At 43.7% G+C, this 16,929-nt stretch overlaps 1 protein-coding gene across 2 annotated transcripts in view; it reads right to left on the bottom strand.

Moving 5' to 3' along the window:
• Positions 1-16,929, bottom strand: part of BAZ2B (bromodomain adjacent to zinc finger domain 2B) — a 343,490-nt gene that overhangs the window by 301,034 nt on the left and 25,527 nt on the right. For both annotated transcript variants that reach the window (XM_039493566.1, XM_039493561.1), the window contains exon 2: positions 10,704-10,915. The gene's annotated coding sequence lies outside the window, so the exon portion shown is untranslated. The remainder of the gene's footprint in view (positions 1-10,703; positions 10,916-16,929) is intronic.

Raw genomic sequence — 16,929 nt, 5'->3', positions numbered from 1 at the left:
CATTTCATCTGCAAATTGAAAATGCTATTGAGGTTTTTTTGTTTTTGTTTTCCCCCTCCCCAGTTTACTAGTTCTGCGAGAGCTGCCAGGTAGTGAAAGAATTTGTCAGTGACTTAGCTGCTTACCTATTATTATTATTTAACAGAACCTAAAAGTGAGCAGGGTGCTTTACAAGCAAAATAGAATGATAAGTGGCCTAATTCACCTTTAATTTAAACCAGTTTTACTTTTGTAACTCCATTTACTTTAAATTACACCTCTACCTCGATATAACACTGTCCTCGGGAGCCAAAAAATCTTAATGCATTATAGGTGAAACCACGTTATATTGAACTTGATTTGATCCTCCAGAGTACGCAGCCCCGCCCCTTCCCCCCCAGAGCGCTGCTTTACCGCGTTATATCTGAATTCGTGTTATATCGGGTGGCGTTATATCAGGGTAGAGGTGTAGTTATTTCTGAATAATACCAGTGCTCAGAATCAGGCCTAAGGTCCCTAGAACCCTGATGCTGCATTGAGAACCACACAGGTATAGTGGTTCTCAATGCAAGACTGAGGCCTAATATTTAGACATAATATGAGGAGTGGGAATAACAAACAGGGAAACGATAGGGTGAGGAAGGATGAAGGTCACATTTAATATTTAAAAGTTAATAGTTGAGCATGAAAATACATTACTATGCATTACTCTTTAAATAGTTCTATCAATTCAAATAATAGTGCTCAGCACAACAATACATACATCAGTATTTCCCCAATAACTTTAATATGCTTATTGACCCTGATTCTCTAGTTTGGCCAAGCTGCACTTGATACAGGATCCAAGGGTGGCTTTGTTACCTTTGCAACAACACAGTACAGTAATAGACTTGGTGTAAGTTATAGTAACACCACAACCTACACCCATCTAACTAGCACGCTAGGGGGCCATTCGGCTGTGGCAATAGCTGGAACCTTACAATCCATCCGACAGATTCTGTGTATGGGACTGTAGTGAGTCGGTGTGGCTCCCCTCCTGCCCGGCAGAGGGAGCTGCCCTGCCAACACCTCAGTGGGCGGAACTTAGTCAAGGGCGGGCAGGAAGTAGAAAAGGCGCATGCCCAAGCTCAGTCAACACCCAGCCGGGAGCCCTCCTCGGCCCAAGGTAACTGCCCTGCCTGGCCGAGCTTCCTCGCCCACTACCCAGAGGAGCCCGCGGAGCCTACCCGAGCCCGGAGGAGCCCCAGGATTGCCGGAGGAGCCCCTAGGCCCTGCTGTTACCCAGAGGAGCCGCCCGAGCAGTCCTGGCCCAACTTCCCAGAGGAGCTACCGGACCTGCCGCCAAGCCCTCCACCGGAGCCGATGCAGACCGACTGGCCTGAACCGGACGAGGTAGGCCTTGAGGGGGAGATGGAGGGCTGAGGGCACTGATGTGCCCATGTCAGTGTGTTGCGGCCAGGATCCCCACTGACTGCAGCGGGTCCACGCCGCTGCTAGGGCCCCGGGCTGGGACACAGTGGAGTGGGTGGGCCTGTGTCCCCTGCCACCCCACTCACGGGTGGCAGTCTCCACCCTCAACCCAGCGCTCTGGCATAGCAGCTTGCACTTGGCTGTTGCTGCTCAGCCCCTGCCTGAGGGTCTGAGCTAGAGCTGCTGTTTTGCTGCCCCGCCCTGACTGAGGGCTTGGGCTTTATGGACTTGAACTGCTGCTCAGCCCTGCCAGAGGGCCTGAGCTCTGCCTCGTTGCCCGCCCTGCTCCAGAGGGCCAGGGCTTATTGAACTGTTGTTGCCTGCCCCAGAGGGCCAGGGCTTATTGAACTGCCTGCCCCAGAGGCCAGGGCTTATTGAACTGTTGTTGCCCTCCGCCCCTGAGTTGTTGGCCAGGGCTTATTGAACTGCTATTGCCCCGCCCTGCTCCAAAGGGCCTGGGCTTATTTAACTGCTATGGCCCGCCCTGCTCCACAGGGCCAGGGCTTATTGAACTGCTATTGCCCCGCCCTGCTCCAGAGGGCCAGGGCCTATCTGAACTATTGTTGCCCTACCCTGCTCCAAAGGGCCAGGGCTTATTGAACTGCTGTTGCCCTGCCCTACTCCAGAGGGCCTGGGCCTATTTGAACTGCTGTTGGCCGGCCCCTGCACCAGAGGGCCCGGCGATCTAACGTTGTTCCCCGTGACTCCTAATAGCTAGCAGGCGAACAGAAGTGAGTCCTCCTGCCTGGAGGTACAGGGACAAATGCAAGAAAACATGGAGACTTCATTAATAAAAAGAATATTGGACAGATACCCCCCAACTGGTGGGGGGAAGAAGAGGAGTCATGGCCTGGTAAAGACCAGGGCTAGAGTATGGTCCCTCCACACTGTTATAGCATAGTTTGCTTCCATTCACATAAACAAGACAAGGCCAGGTCTACACTTACAAGCTTATAACAGCATAGGTGTACCGGATATACAGCTGTGCTGCTATAAGGTCACTTGTGTAGCTGTGTTATGCTGATGGGAGAGAACTCTCCTGTTGACATAATAAAACCAGCTCAACAAGAAGCAGTAGCTTTGTAGGCGGGCGAGCGTCTCCCACCAACATAGTGCTGTGCACACCAGTGCTTATGCTGGCAAAACTTATGTCAGTGAGGGGGGTGTTTTTTCATACCCCTGAGTGACAAAAGTTTTGCTGACTTAAGTGCTAGTGTAGACATGGCCTAAATAATGTTGCAACACAATTTTGCTATGGCTATTGTTCTCATGGTGTTCAAACAAAGTAGATCTTTGTCATGTAAATGTGGCCTAAATTTCTGATAGATAGTGGACACAGTGGTCCACAGAGCTTGGCATAACAAAACTTAGTTCGCCATGTCCTTTTTAAGAATGAGAGGGTGATTTAATGTTGAGCTTCTTAGGGTAGGGACAATAGCTTGTTATAAGTTTGTACATTTCCTACCTTCTATAATATAAGTGATAATATTGATTTTATTTACAATGAAAAACCATCAAAGGTATAGAATCAATACGATTACAGTAATTTGATTGTGCTTTATGGTATGGCTCCAATACAGTAAAGCACTTAAATATGTGCTTAAAAAGCATGTGAGTAGTCCCAGTAATCACAGTTACCAACTTTTACGTGGTAAATAAGCACTCTGACTTTCACAATAAGGCAAAAATCAAGCTAATCCCATTTCAAAACAAGGCCAAAACAAGCCAATCCCTAAGAACCCCAACACTCTATGTGACTAGATCCCCTTGGCGTGCAGTCTGGGACTGTGGTGGGCCCACTGTGCACCCCTGACTCTTCTCCCTGCCTTTCTCCTGCTTGCCAGGAGCCAATAAAAAAAAAACGAAACAACAAGCTAAAAACTAAAGAAGCCCAATTTCTGCATTTTTTCTTGGGTTTGGCATGTCTGTCAGTAACTTCAGTGGAACTTCTTGTGGGCTTAAAATTAACTGTTTGCAGGATTGGGGTTTTGTGGGTGGTGAGGCTGCTCTGTAGTGCCCCTTCAGGGCCAAACATGGTACTGCAGGCACATCCCACCTTAGTCTGCAAGGCCACTGGCTTGGGGCAGGGTAGCCTGTGCCCTAAGCTTGTCAGTCTCTAAACAACCAAGTAACAAAATAGCAACTTAGGATTCAGCTGTCTGCTCCATTAAACAAAGACACACACACAAAAAAACCTCAACCTATAAAATGCAAGCATTTAGTTGCAGTGTTTAGGGCAAGGCCTTGATCTGGGCCTCGGTACTGGGTTAGCCGTGAGGAGCTCCTTTTCTGTCCCAGTCTCATCCACCTCTATCTCTGAGCAAAAGCAGGCAAGCCTTCTTAACTGGCCCGCTGGTTCTTGCTTGATCAGTATTTCCTCCTAGCCCGCCTAGGCCCCTGAAGGATTTTCTTGTTCGTTGCCCAGTCTGACTGATTTTCCTTGTGTGGGGAATGTCAGCTGCTGATGCCTCCAGCTGGGAGCAAAGAGGGCCTGATAAACCCCATCACACACTTCCCCATGCAACATGGGCCCCAGGACCTGATTTCCCCCGTCCATAATAACATAACCGTCTCAAAAAGAAGTCCACATTCTAGTGCTGTGAACCTGGCTGGTATTGTACACGAAAAGCATAGAGTTGCAATGGCAGATATCACTGAGTAATGCAAGAGTGAGTGTCCTACAACTATTTAAGTGGTGCATGGTCTGTTAGTAAGTCAAAGGGAGCCCCTAAAAGATAGCAGCATAGTACACCCAACAACCCATTTGATGGTGGCCTCTCTCAATGGTGGCATATCTGGTTTCCTGTGGCTGCGGTTTCCAGCTTAGGTATGGTATTGGATGTTCCACACCCTGAAATTTTTGTGACAGCACTGCATCAAATACAAACTGATGCTTCCACAGCTGAAGTATAAAACAGTAGTGAGAAATCCAGACACTGTAGCACAGGCTGTTACATTCAGTTATCCCCTGGACTGCTCGAGTGTATTGGCCTTTGTAAAGTCTGCCAGTGGTGCCACAAGTGTTGCGATGCAGGGCATGAACCTCAATAATAGCTGGCTAGACTCAGGAAAGCCTGCACTTGTTTCTTGGTAGTGGGAAATGGAGCCTCCTGTAGGGCCTCTGTCTTATAACATAAGAACGGCCATACTCGGTGAGACCAAAGGTCCATCAAGCCCAGTATCCTGTCCTCTAACAGTGGCCAGTGGCAGGTGCCCCAAAGGGAATGAACAGACAGGTTATCATCAAGTGATCCATGCCCTGTCACCCAATCCCAGCTTCTGGCAAACAGAGGGTAGGGACACCATTCCTGACCATCCTGGCTAATAGCCATTGATGGACCTATCTTCCATGAATCTATCTAGCTCCCTTTTGAACCCCATTATAGTATTGGCTTTCACAACACCCTCTGGCAAGGAGTTCCAGAAGCTGACAGTGCGTTGCATGAAAAAATACTTTCTTGTGTTTGTTTTAAACCTGCGACCTATTAATTTTATTTGGTGCCCCCTTGTTCTTGTATTATGGGAAGGAGTAAACAACACTTCCTTATTTACTTTCTCTATACCACTCATGATTTTATAGATCTCTATCATATCCCCCCATAGGCGCCTCTTTTCAAAGCTGAAAAGTCCCAGTCTTATTAATCTCTCCTCATATGGAAGCTGTTCTATAACCCTAATAATTTTTATTGCCCTTTTCTGAACCTTTTCCAATTCCAATATATCTTTTTTGAGGTGGGGTGACCATATCTGCATGCAGTATTCAAGGTGTGGGCATACCATGGATTTATATAGAGGCAGTATGATATTTTCTGTCTTATTATCTGTCCGTTTTTGATGATTCCCAACATTCTGTTTGCTTTTTTTGACTGACGCTGCACATTGAGTGGATGATTTCAGAGAACTATCCACAATGACTCCAAGATCTCTTCCTTGAGTGGTAACAGCTAATTTAGACCCCATCATTGTATATGTATAGTTAGGATTATGTTTTCCAATGTGCATTACTTTGCATTTATCTACCATTTATTCCTACCCTTTGTTTCCTATCTTTTAACCAGTTTCCAATCCATAAGAGAACCTTCCCTCTTATCCCATGACTGCTTAGTTTGCTTAAGAGCCTTTGGTGAGGGACCTTGTTAAAGGCTTTCTGAAAATCTAAATACACTATATCCACTGGATCTCCTTTGTCTGCATACTTGTTGACCCCCTCAAAGAATTCTAGTAGATTGGTGAGGCATGATTTCCCTTTACAAAAACCATGTTGACTATTTCCCAACAAATTATGTTCTTCTATGTGTCTGACAATTTTGTTCTTTACGATAGTTTCAATCAATTTGCCCAGTACTGAAGTGAGGCTTACTGGCCTGTAGTTGCCAGGGTCAACTCTGGAGCCTTTTTTAAAAATTGGCCTCATATCAGCTATCCTTCAGTCATTTGGTACAGAAACTGATTTAAATGATAGGTTACAGATGACAGTTAGTAGTCCTGCAATTTCACATTTGAGTTCCTTCAGAACACTTGGGTGAATACCATCAGGTCCTGGAGACCAAAACCTCCTCTAATGACACCTCAATTTGGGACAGTTCCTCAGATCTGTCACCCAAAAAGAATGGCTCGGGTTTGGGAATCTCCCTCACATCCTCAACAGTGAAGACCAATGCAAAGAATTAATTTAGTTTCTCCGCAATGACCTTATTGTCTTTGAGGGCTCCTTTAGCATCTTGATCGTCCAGTGGCACCACTGGTTGTTTAGGAGGCTTTCTGCTTCTGATGTATTTAAAAAAAATTTTGCTATTACTTTTGGAGTCTTTGGCTAGCTGTTCTTCTAATTATATTTTTACACTTCATTTGCCAGAGTTCATGCTCTTTAGGATTTATCTTCCACTTTTTAAAGGATGTCTTTTTGCCTCTCATTTCTTCTTTTACTTTGTTGTTTAACCACAGTGGCTCTTTTTTGGTTCTCTTACTATGTTTTTTAAATTGGGGTATACATTTAAGTTGAGCCTCTATTATGGTGTAGAACAGTTAGTGTAGAAACAGCTGAGCTGGCTCTATGCCACACAGGGAATCCCGACATCTACATTCCCCTAGCTATCTATATTTTGGATTTATACATAATAAAAAAAGCACTTAACCATCTGCTCCAAGTGCCCTTGACATAAAAAAGTACAACTATCAAAAACTCACTCCATTATGAAGCCTTGCGGTCTGCCCCAAAGGTCATTATTGGAGTGACTCAGATGCACCAACTTAGGGTGGCTGAGAGGGTGGGATAATAATGCCGTGTGCCAGGGCAGATGTGTCTGGGTTCCTCAATCCCTGCGATGGCAAGCATCAGGGGACAAGGCAAGAAGAGATTCTGTTTGCTAACTGGAATTGAGGTGTTTCATTTCTATTCCATTGATTTCACCTCTCTCACTAAGTTGGTTGCCAGGTGTCTGGTTTTCGACCGGAATGCCCAGTCAAAAAGGGATCCTGGTGGCTCCAGTCAGCACCACCGACCTGACCGTTAAAAGTCCGGTTGGCGGTGCTATGGGGCTAAGGCAGGCTAGTTCCTACCTGACCTGGCACCGCGCTGCGCCCTGGAAGCAGGCAGCAGGTCCGGCTCCTAAGTGGGGGGCGGCCACAGAGCGCCACACGCTTTTCCCGCCCAGAGCACCAGCTCCACACTCCCATATGCCAGGAACCACAGCCAATAGGAGCTCGAGGGCAGTGCCTGCGGGTGAGAGCAGTGTGCGGAGCCTCCTGGCCTCCCTGCCTAGGAGCCAGACCTGCTGGCTGCTTCCGGGGAGCAGTGCAGTGCCAGGACAGGTAAGGAGTTTGCCTTAGCCCTGCTGCACTGCTGACCCAGAGCTGCCCGAGGTAACCTCACGCCCCAACCCCCAACCCCAGCCTTGAGCCCCTCCCAAACCTAGGTCCCCTCCTGCATCCCAAACCCTTCATCCCCAGCCCCACCCCAGAGCCTGCACCCCCAGCCCAGAGCCCGTACCACCTCCTGCACTCCAACCCCTTGCCTCAACCCGCAGCCTCCTCTCGCACTCTGAATCCCTAGGCTTCACCCCCCAGCCTGGAGCCACCTCCTGCACCCCAAGCCCATCATCCCCAGCCCCACCCCAGAGCCCGCATCCGCAGCCAGAGCCCTCACCCACTCCTGCATCCCAACTCCCTACCCCAGCCCAGAGCCCCCTCCTGCATTCTGAATCCCTCATTTCTGGCCCCACCCTGGAGCCCACACCCCAGTTAGAGCCCTTATCCCCTTTCACACCCCAACCTCCTTCCCCAGCCCAGTGAAAGAGAGTGAGGGTAGGGGAGAGCAAGCCACTGAGGGAAGGGGAATGTAGTAAGTGGTGGGAGGGGCCTTGGGGAAGGGGTGGGGCTTGAGGAAGTGGGGAGGCTTGGTTTTGTGCATTTAGAAAGTTGGCAACTGTAGATCCTGGTCTTAGCTTCATGATAGAGAATATATCAAGGCTATTGATTCATAAAATATCAACCATATGAACTGATCAGGGATGAGGCCACAACTTTCATTTATCATATAATAAATGTAATTAGATAAACCAAGACTTTATCAACTAGGCCAGTGGTTCCCAAACTTGTTCCGCCGCTTGTGCAGGGAAGGCCCCTGGCAGGCCGGGCTGGTTTGCGTACCTGCCGCGCCCACAGTTTGGCCGATCGCGGCTCCCAGTGGCCGTGGTTCGCTGCTCCAGGCCAATGGGAGCTGCTGGAAGCGGCAGCCAGTACGTCACTCAGCCCGTGCCACTTCCAGCAGCTCCCATTGGCCTGGAGCAGTGAACCGCAGCCACTGGGAGCCTCGATCGGCCAAACATGCGGACGCAGCAGGTAAACAAACCGGCCCGGCCCGCCAGGGGCTTTCCCTGCACAAGCAGAAGAACAAGTTTGGGAGCCACTGAACTAGGCTATACGCTGCCTATATTAGGATTGGGACTCAAGAGACATGGGTTCAATTCCTGGCTTTGTCACTGGTTTGCTTGGTAACCTTGCCACATTACTTACCTAACTATGCCTTAATTTTTCCATCTGTAAAATGGGGATAATGATACTACGCTCCTTTGTAAAGTGCTTTGAGACCCATCGATGACAAGGGATATATAAGAGCTAGGTATTATTATAGGTGGAGTTGGTAGTGCTGCCAATTATTAAAGTTGTCTGACACTTCATGTTATAAGATCCTGTTTTCAGTTGCTTATAAAACTTTGCCAAACTTTAATAGTCTGACCTGAAATTTTCCATGCTGGGTGTCTCAGACAAAATTTTCTTGGAAAAAACAGTCCAGCCATTTCTGAGAACAGGGCTAGGCAATAATACATTATTTTACCCATATTAAAACATTCTTCTTTGTTTTGAACAGCTCTAAGACCCCCAGGCTATGGATCAGGGACTTGACATTTGGTGAGGGGAAGATAGCCTTTGTGTCAGAGATGTGCCCTTTGCCATCTCTGTGAAAATCTAGCATGTCAGGGTGGGAGCCGGAAGCAAGAAGAACATATGCAAGTCTATGTGCTTCCATAGCACATTAAAGTTTCTGAAGAATTTTAAGTCTAATATGCAAAATGATTTCTATGTTGGACTCAATACGTTTAACAATAGCTAACTTGACCTCTAGCTGCCTTTTAAGAACATTGTAAGCATATAAAGTATCACTTAAAATATCCCCCTGTAAACTGATGTGTACTGCCATTCCTGAAATTATAGTGTTGTAGCAGCAATTTGGGATTTATGGCTGGAGAAATACTTCTCTGCTTTTAGCTTGTTGGCATTTTTGAGTGGATGATATTTCTCATGCTTCTCAATCCCAAGGTTATTTTTGTTTTGTTTCATAAATTTAGTAAACGTCAACAAAAAATATTTTTAAATATCTCAGTATGGAAAAAGGTGGGTTTTATGTTTTAAATTTGTGTTCAGAAACTTCAAATCCTATTATTTTTTACATTCAATTAATAAACAGCATATTTAAACACTTTCAACACTTCAGTTTGCCATGAAATTAGTTCCCAATTAAGAGAAGTGCCTTTGACCTATAGATTAAGTAATAACCAAGTCTGGAAATTGTGTACTAAGTCATGCTGACTATGCACTATATGCTCTCTTCCATTAACCGTGGTGTGTGTATTGAAGAGGGAATATGTCTGCAGAAAAAGCCATGATGGGACCCTATGAAAAGGGAAGAGACTAACTAGGATACTCCCCTCACCTCTGCTTTTCCAGCTTTTTATTCTTCATATTCTTTAGTCTTCACCTCTGCTTTTCCAGATTTCCGTTCTTCATATCTGCATGGCTACTTGGCTTTACAGAAGAAGTGGTGGGACCAGGGATTGGGAGAAGGAGCCAGGGAGGTAGTGTGCTCTCACAGGCTGCAGGTGAAGTTGTGGGAAAGTTAATGTTGCCCAGCTCTGTTCTGCACACTTTGTGATTCCTTGCTACAGAGTCACAGCACACAGCAGGGAAGAGTGAGCCTTTGGCAGCACAACTCATGGTCTTACCCATTCGCTTGCCGTGGGGTTTCATACTTGAGTTCATTGGGGATATTTCAATGAAGTGGGGTTTTTTTGGAAAATCAATTTGTCAAAATGGAAATGGTTTGTGGAAATGTATCTGTTTTGGTGATATTTTTACTGGGAAGTTTTCTCAGGCCCAGGATGGAATTTCTGGTCAAAATGAGACAGCTTGCCCTCCCCAGAATAGTCGATAGCCCAGTGGTTAGGATGCTCAACCGGGCTGTGAGAGATGACCTTTGTTTGCTGTAACAAAACCATGACTTTACTTTTGTTTTATGATAACAATCAGTTTTACTAATGAGTCCTGGATTTACTGGCTCTGATGGGAAAATTCTGTTTTGTAATCTACCTCTTACCCTGTGTGCAAAGGAAGTCATAAAAGACAGCTGTTCATGTTCAACTATCAAAAAACAAGGAGCAAAAATGAATGGTCAGACAAGACTAATGTTAAAATAGTTTGGTATAAAGCTCTCCCACTTCATACTCTGAGAACCTGCAGACCAATCAATAACGTACACAACATTGGAGAAAAAAGGAACACAACAGAATAAAAAACTCCAACCTCTAGAAAGGAGGTGGACTAGAATTAGGATGGAGTAAGAAGCAGACTATCACTAACTGTGATAGTCTGTGCTGGTAACTAACTTCCTTTTTTCAGACGTGACCTCTTCCCCCATCAATCAAAGAAAATCCTGACAGTGAACATCATAAGCATTAGCTTATGGGCAATGGGCTTACCTCACTTTGCAGGCTTCTCCTTCCAAAAGCTGTTATCAGCTGGTGTTCCCAGTCTTAGTATGTAATGACAGATGAAGGTGAGCACTGAGGACCAAGCTGCAGCTTTGCAGATCTCTCTCACTAGTGTCTCAGCCCAAGAGGTAGCCATCTCTTTGGTGGAAGGACACTACAGTACAATAGCTTTTTGCAGTCCCACATTCTAGTCTTTGGACCTAGGTAACAAACAGTGTTCCCAATTATTCTGAAACTCTTGATACAGTACAAGCAAAATTAAAGAGCGTGCTTAATTTAAAACTTCAGATAAAATTTTCAAAAGCACCTAAGTCAATTTTCAAAAGGGACTTAGGCACTTAGATTCCTAAGTCTCTTTGAAAAATCAGTGGGATTTAGTCCCAGATTTGTCAAGGTATTTAAAAGCACCTAGTGCCTAACTCCCACGGAAATCAATAGGAGTTTGATGCACTTTAGCCAATTCCATTAGGTGCCTATCTGTATCTTTAGGCACCTAAATATCTTCAAAAATCTGTCCCCAAATGACTACAATGACAATAAAAATTTATTCTCTTTGACTTTTTTTAAAAGTAACTATTTCTGGATAAGGCCCAAGGCAAAGTTAATTAACCAAACATCAAATATATGTTAAGATTGTTCATGATAAAAATAAGCTTTGCACTTAACTGTTTATTTTATTGCTAAATGCAGCTAATTTTTTTTTATTTTAAAAAAGAAGCAATGCATTTATAGTCACCTCTGATTTTAGTTCACTTACAGAACATAGTGCTAGGTGAGTATCATTGAGTTCTTTCTTTTTCCCTATCTTATCTTCTTCCCAAGAAAATACCAAACAGTCATACTTGTTTATTAACATAATTCCAAGAACCCATGACTCCAGTCCCAAATAAAATGTATTAAATGATTATATCTAGTGCGGGAATGTAGCTAAAATAGTAAACACACAATATTGATCATCACATTCATACTTTAATACTGACAATAATGAAAAGAACCTATACCACACCTTCTGATCAACATGCATTTTAAATTGAAATGGAAAACATGCTAATATAATAACATGAACCTATTTTAGCATATGAATTTTATTAGTTCTTACATTAAATGGAAATACACTGAAATATGTTATATACTTAATTAAGATATAAGTTTCTGTTGTCTTAAACTATTATATTGCTCCTTCTGAGCTAGATTTGATCCATGGTCCTAAATTTTACAGATAAGCAATAATCCACAATTCAATCCAGTCATCCTCAAACACAAAATATTTGTCTCACTAGGTAACACATTATTCAAAATCCAGCCAAATATTACTTGTTCAGCAGTATGCTAAACCCTTTTATTATAGCCTGAGTCAAGAAAGACTGATGATCTTGAGGATAAAGCAGTGGACAATGGAAAAACCTGTGACGGATTTCGAAGCCAGCCAATGCTTAATTTATCGAGACCCAGAAGGCAAAAACAAAATAAATTCAACTATTATGATTGTTACTGGATAGAAAGTCTGTACTGCACTCTAAAGCGAATCTTCAACATTGATAATGACACAAACAATTAAACTGGTGTATTTGCCAGCAGCTATATGGATAGAAGTTTCATTTGCAAGACAAGCAAAGAAAAAAAAATCTAGATTTATTAAAAGATACAAGCCAGGACACTCTCAAGAACTAAGAGAGAGTATCTTAACCCCAGAATATACACTCAATCATTCCAGTGATGTAAAAAGTGACCTTGTCCTTCTCACATTACATTAAAAAAGAATACATAAATTACACAACACAGCAGTATAATGTTTTGCAACAAAGCAATTTCTTAAGAAGGTATTAAAAAGCAGCTCCAGAGTATTAAAATTGGCTTGGTGCACTTTGTCTTGCTGTGGTCTTGCCAGATCTTTGTACTGTGTGAAATACTGTAAATATGACATAAAAAACAGATATAAAATTGGTTAGCTATCTGGGTATGCAAAGCAAAGGATCACTCAGTTGACTCCTTTTCTGATAGTAGGAACTAAAAAAACAAAACAAAAACAGGAGGAGTAAATCAAAATGAATTTTAACTGCCAGATTAGGTTTCTGATTTTGCTATTCTGTATTACTGTGTGAATTGTTGCTAATAAATTACTACAACAAAGAGGAAATGCCATAACAATGAGGAAAATGGATATTGAGGGACAAAAAGAAAAAAATCTAAATGGTATTGTGTGGTTTCACAATAGGCTCATTGAGCACAGAATTCTTTATTTTTAACTGTTAACTTAAATTTTCCTATCTCTATAAAAACATCAGTATTTGAAAGTACAAAAATATTTCTGATGAAAGCCGTATTTCTGTTTTTGTGATGTACTATTGTTTTCTCTTTTCTGAGAACTACATTTTTGGCAGTATATAGTTTCAGCAAAGCATTAAGAATTACAACAGATACTATATTATTTACAACCCCACCTAGTGGTCTTGAGTTTCAAATCTTCCCACTAGATATAGTTGACAGTCTGTATTTTAGCATGAGCATCCTGATTAAGGATCTCTAATGTAACAAAAAATATTTTTCATTTATCTAGTACTTTTCATCCTGAAGGATCCCAAAGCATTTTATAAAATTAACAGGCTGATTCACAAACTGGAGCCAGGAATCCCAACATCCAACACAGAAATGTATCCACCTTTGGAGTGGAACTCAATAACTGCTTAACAATACATAGCAATGCAACATTTAGGACAGGAGATTAAGGATCTAACAGTCTGGCTGATAACATACTTGAAGATTGTTAAGAGGATGGTGATCAATTGTCCTCCATGTCCACTGAAGGTAGGACAAGAAGTAATGGGCTTAATCTGAAGCAAGGGAGATTTAGGGATATTAAGAAAAACTCTCTAACTAGAAGGGTAGTTAAGGACTGGAATAGGCTTCACAAGGAGGTTGTGGAACCATCACTGAAGGTTTTTAAGAACAAGTTAGATAAACTCCTGTCAGGTATGGTCTAGGTTTATTTGGGTCCTGCCTCAGCCCAGGGGACTGGACTATGGATGACCCAAATAAACAAATGATTCTATGAATATTTTTTCCATCTGAAATTAAGAAGGAAGATGAAACTACCCTGATGGGATATGATCAATACATTGGGATTAATACCCTCTCTCTCAAAAGGAACGACCTGGTATATTTAATCACAAGGGGTCAGGATCTTGATTTTATGATCTTGATTTTATGTCTAATCTGAAAGAAAACACTGTCCTCTAAAACAATGCCAGGCATTTGTTCAGTAGTGAGTCAGAGGAAAGAGTGCCATCTGCTGAATCATCACCATATATAAAGAATTCATTTTAGAAAATAAATAGATTAAGAGAATGTTAAGGTTACAAAGTGAAGTATTCAAAGTCAGGAAATGCCAAAGTTAAGGCTGCATGCACAACCTTGACTGCTTCCCCATGCACAGGTTTCATGATGCAGTCTTTAATTACATGGTTATATATATTATTACAGAAGCCCCGAGCCCCCATTCCTCCAGGGCAGAAGCTGCTATCTCCACAACTCTGCCACAGGGCAGAAGCCCCAAGCTCCCCTCACCAAGTCTAGTAGTTGGATAATGCTGGGGGTGCCTCTGTGAGCCACACTCTCTACATGAGGCTCGGAAGCCTTGGCTTGGCCACACCTGTATTATTATTTCCACAGGATCCTTGCCTCATTAAGGCAAATTCCAGTGACATATAAATTCTCAGAAAAAGGAGAAAACAATTAATCAACAAAAGAAAACTATGGCTTTTGCAAGAAGCATATTTACTTCAGTGGGTTTTGGGTCAGGCTCTCTGTACATGGGTTGGGTGGTACAAAGTGAACAAAGCAGGTATGGGACTGATCACTCAAACACTTAGGCATGTGAACAAATTTAGTCAGATCAGTATTCCCAACTGGCCCTTCATTTGAAAATAACTTATTATAACAGAAGAGAAAAGCTATAAATCTCATCATAATTGTCTGTTATTCCAGAATAAAGAATAATTTATTTTCTTCATGGGAATTAAATTACTGTACATATTCATTAGCCCATTTGTTTATAAGCTGACCCCCCAAAAATGGATAGGTAAAAATAGCAAAAACTGTATGACCCTTTCATAAGCCAGCCATATATTCCAGGGGTTGGAAAACTTTGGCTACCGGCCCGCCAGGATAAGCACCCTGGCTGGGAACGGTGAACTGCAGCCACAGGGAGCTGAGGGGCTCCATGCCTGCAGATGCTCGAGTTAAACAAAACTACAATGTATTAGATCAGGGATTGGCAACCTTTGGCATACAGCCCGCCAGGGTAAGCACCCTGGCGGGCCGGGCCTGTTTGTTTACCTGCCGCGTCCATCATGGGAGCTGCACCACGGGGCTGGCAATCCCACGGGCTGCACTGAAATCCCTGATGGGCCAGATCTGTCCCACAGGCTGTAGTTTGCCCTTCCCTCTGTTGGGCTCCTTATATAGTCAGGGTACCCAATGAGAATGCTGTCTTTCCAGCCAATGAAGGGGGCTGGGGCCTGGCTGCTATGGGTCTGTAGGCCTTTAGCACTAAGGCTGTTGGTCAGGGGCAGTGGCTTATGGCACAGCAGCTAAGAATGCTGTCTAGGAACCTGGTAGACCTAGGTTCAATACTAGGGTCATGACATCACTCTTCTCCCTTGGGGTACTGAAGGACCAGGCTTATCTGGATGGGCTCTGTGGAATGTTCTGACCTTTTCAGGAGCATGTACATAATGGGCTGGTTCCCAGGACCAGTCCTCCAGCCCATACACTTCCCAGTCAAGGAGGTATCATATCTTTCCTCTTCGTACATTGCAGTTTAGGATCTTGTGGACAAGACCTTGGCCTTGTACTGGTGGAGCAGGGATTATTTTCATTCAGAGAAGGGTTTAAGAAGAGAGACATGGAATCATGGAATACAGGGTGCACCTTAAGGTAGTAGGGAAGTTGAAGTTTGAAGGTTACTGGGTTACTTTGCCTGAGATTCTGTTAGGGTGCTAGGTACTGGTGGTCCAGTTTACTTATGGGTCTGCCTGTCTTGAGGTGTTTGCGGTAGGACAAAATTATGGCTATTGACCAAACATACGGCCTCTCTACCAGTGGCAATCAGCATGATGTTTGTATGCGGTTGTGGCTGCATCTAGGTTTTGTTTCAACTCCTTCTTTGTTGAAACTCTTCCTTCCGGATCTGAGGCTGCAGGAAGTGGGGTACTATGAGAAGTGCAGGGTGAAAACAGGAGTGAAAGATGTAATTTTCAAAAAACAGTCTCACCTTGGACAAGGCACAGTCTGTGTTGTATGCGGATTCCGTGTATGGCATCAGTGAGGCTCAGTCATTTTGGTGGCAGTTTGTGAAGCATCACAGGTATTGTTCTAATAACTGGTTTATTCTTTTTGATTGGTAATTGGTTTGTGGATGGTAGGCAGTTGATGCATGGAGACTCACTAGTAGGCAAAACACCTCCTGCCAAAACTGAGATATGAACTGGGACCCCCAATCTGAGGTACCCTTGATGTGGTCTGGGAGGCTGTGGAGGTGACAAATGTATGCAACGAGGGGGACAAATGGTATTCTTGGTGATGGGAAGATGTGCATAAGGAATGAAGTGCGCCATCTTTGTCAGTTGATCTACTATCATTAGTATGGTATGGCATCCCTCAGACTGTGGTAATTTGACAATGAAGTCCATTATAATATTAGCCTAAGGCCTCCAGGGGATCTCAGCGGATATTAACATCCCAAAAGATTTTATTTAGGGGACTTTTGTATAGCCAGACGTATTACAAGATCTGATTTAGACCTGAAACCTCCCCAAACAAAGTTAGCTGTCAACATAGCTGTGGCTACACTGTGGGTTTTGTTGACATAACTATGCTACTGGGGGGGTATATGATGGTATAAGTTTTAAATGTAGACCAAGCCTAAATTGGAGCAGCTCACTCCTCCCATTCCTAATCCCACTGAGGTATCATTAGTGGGGGAGTTGTTTCTCACTAACATTTTGCTACCTGTTGATGTCTCTCTTAGTGCAGCTGTATGATTCATTCATTCTCATTCCTTATCTCCACAACTCTTTTTTAAACCATACTATAGCTAATATAAAACAAGCAACAACTTGCAACTATGTTGTAACGAGCCAGCACACAATTCTGTGGTAATTGGGTCACCTTATTTGGCTGCAGTTGAGCTGTGGATGGGCCCTAATGCATGTCA

Source organism: Mauremys reevesii, linkage group 11 (genome assembly GCF_016161935.1).
Source record: "Mauremys reevesii isolate NIE-2019 linkage group 11, ASM1616193v1, whole genome shotgun sequence".
NCBI classification, from domain to species: Eukaryota; Metazoa; Chordata; order Testudines; family Geoemydidae; genus Mauremys; species Mauremys reevesii.
The sequence above is the reverse complement of the archived record's forward strand: the minus strand, read 5'-3'. Positions and strand labels throughout refer to the sequence as shown.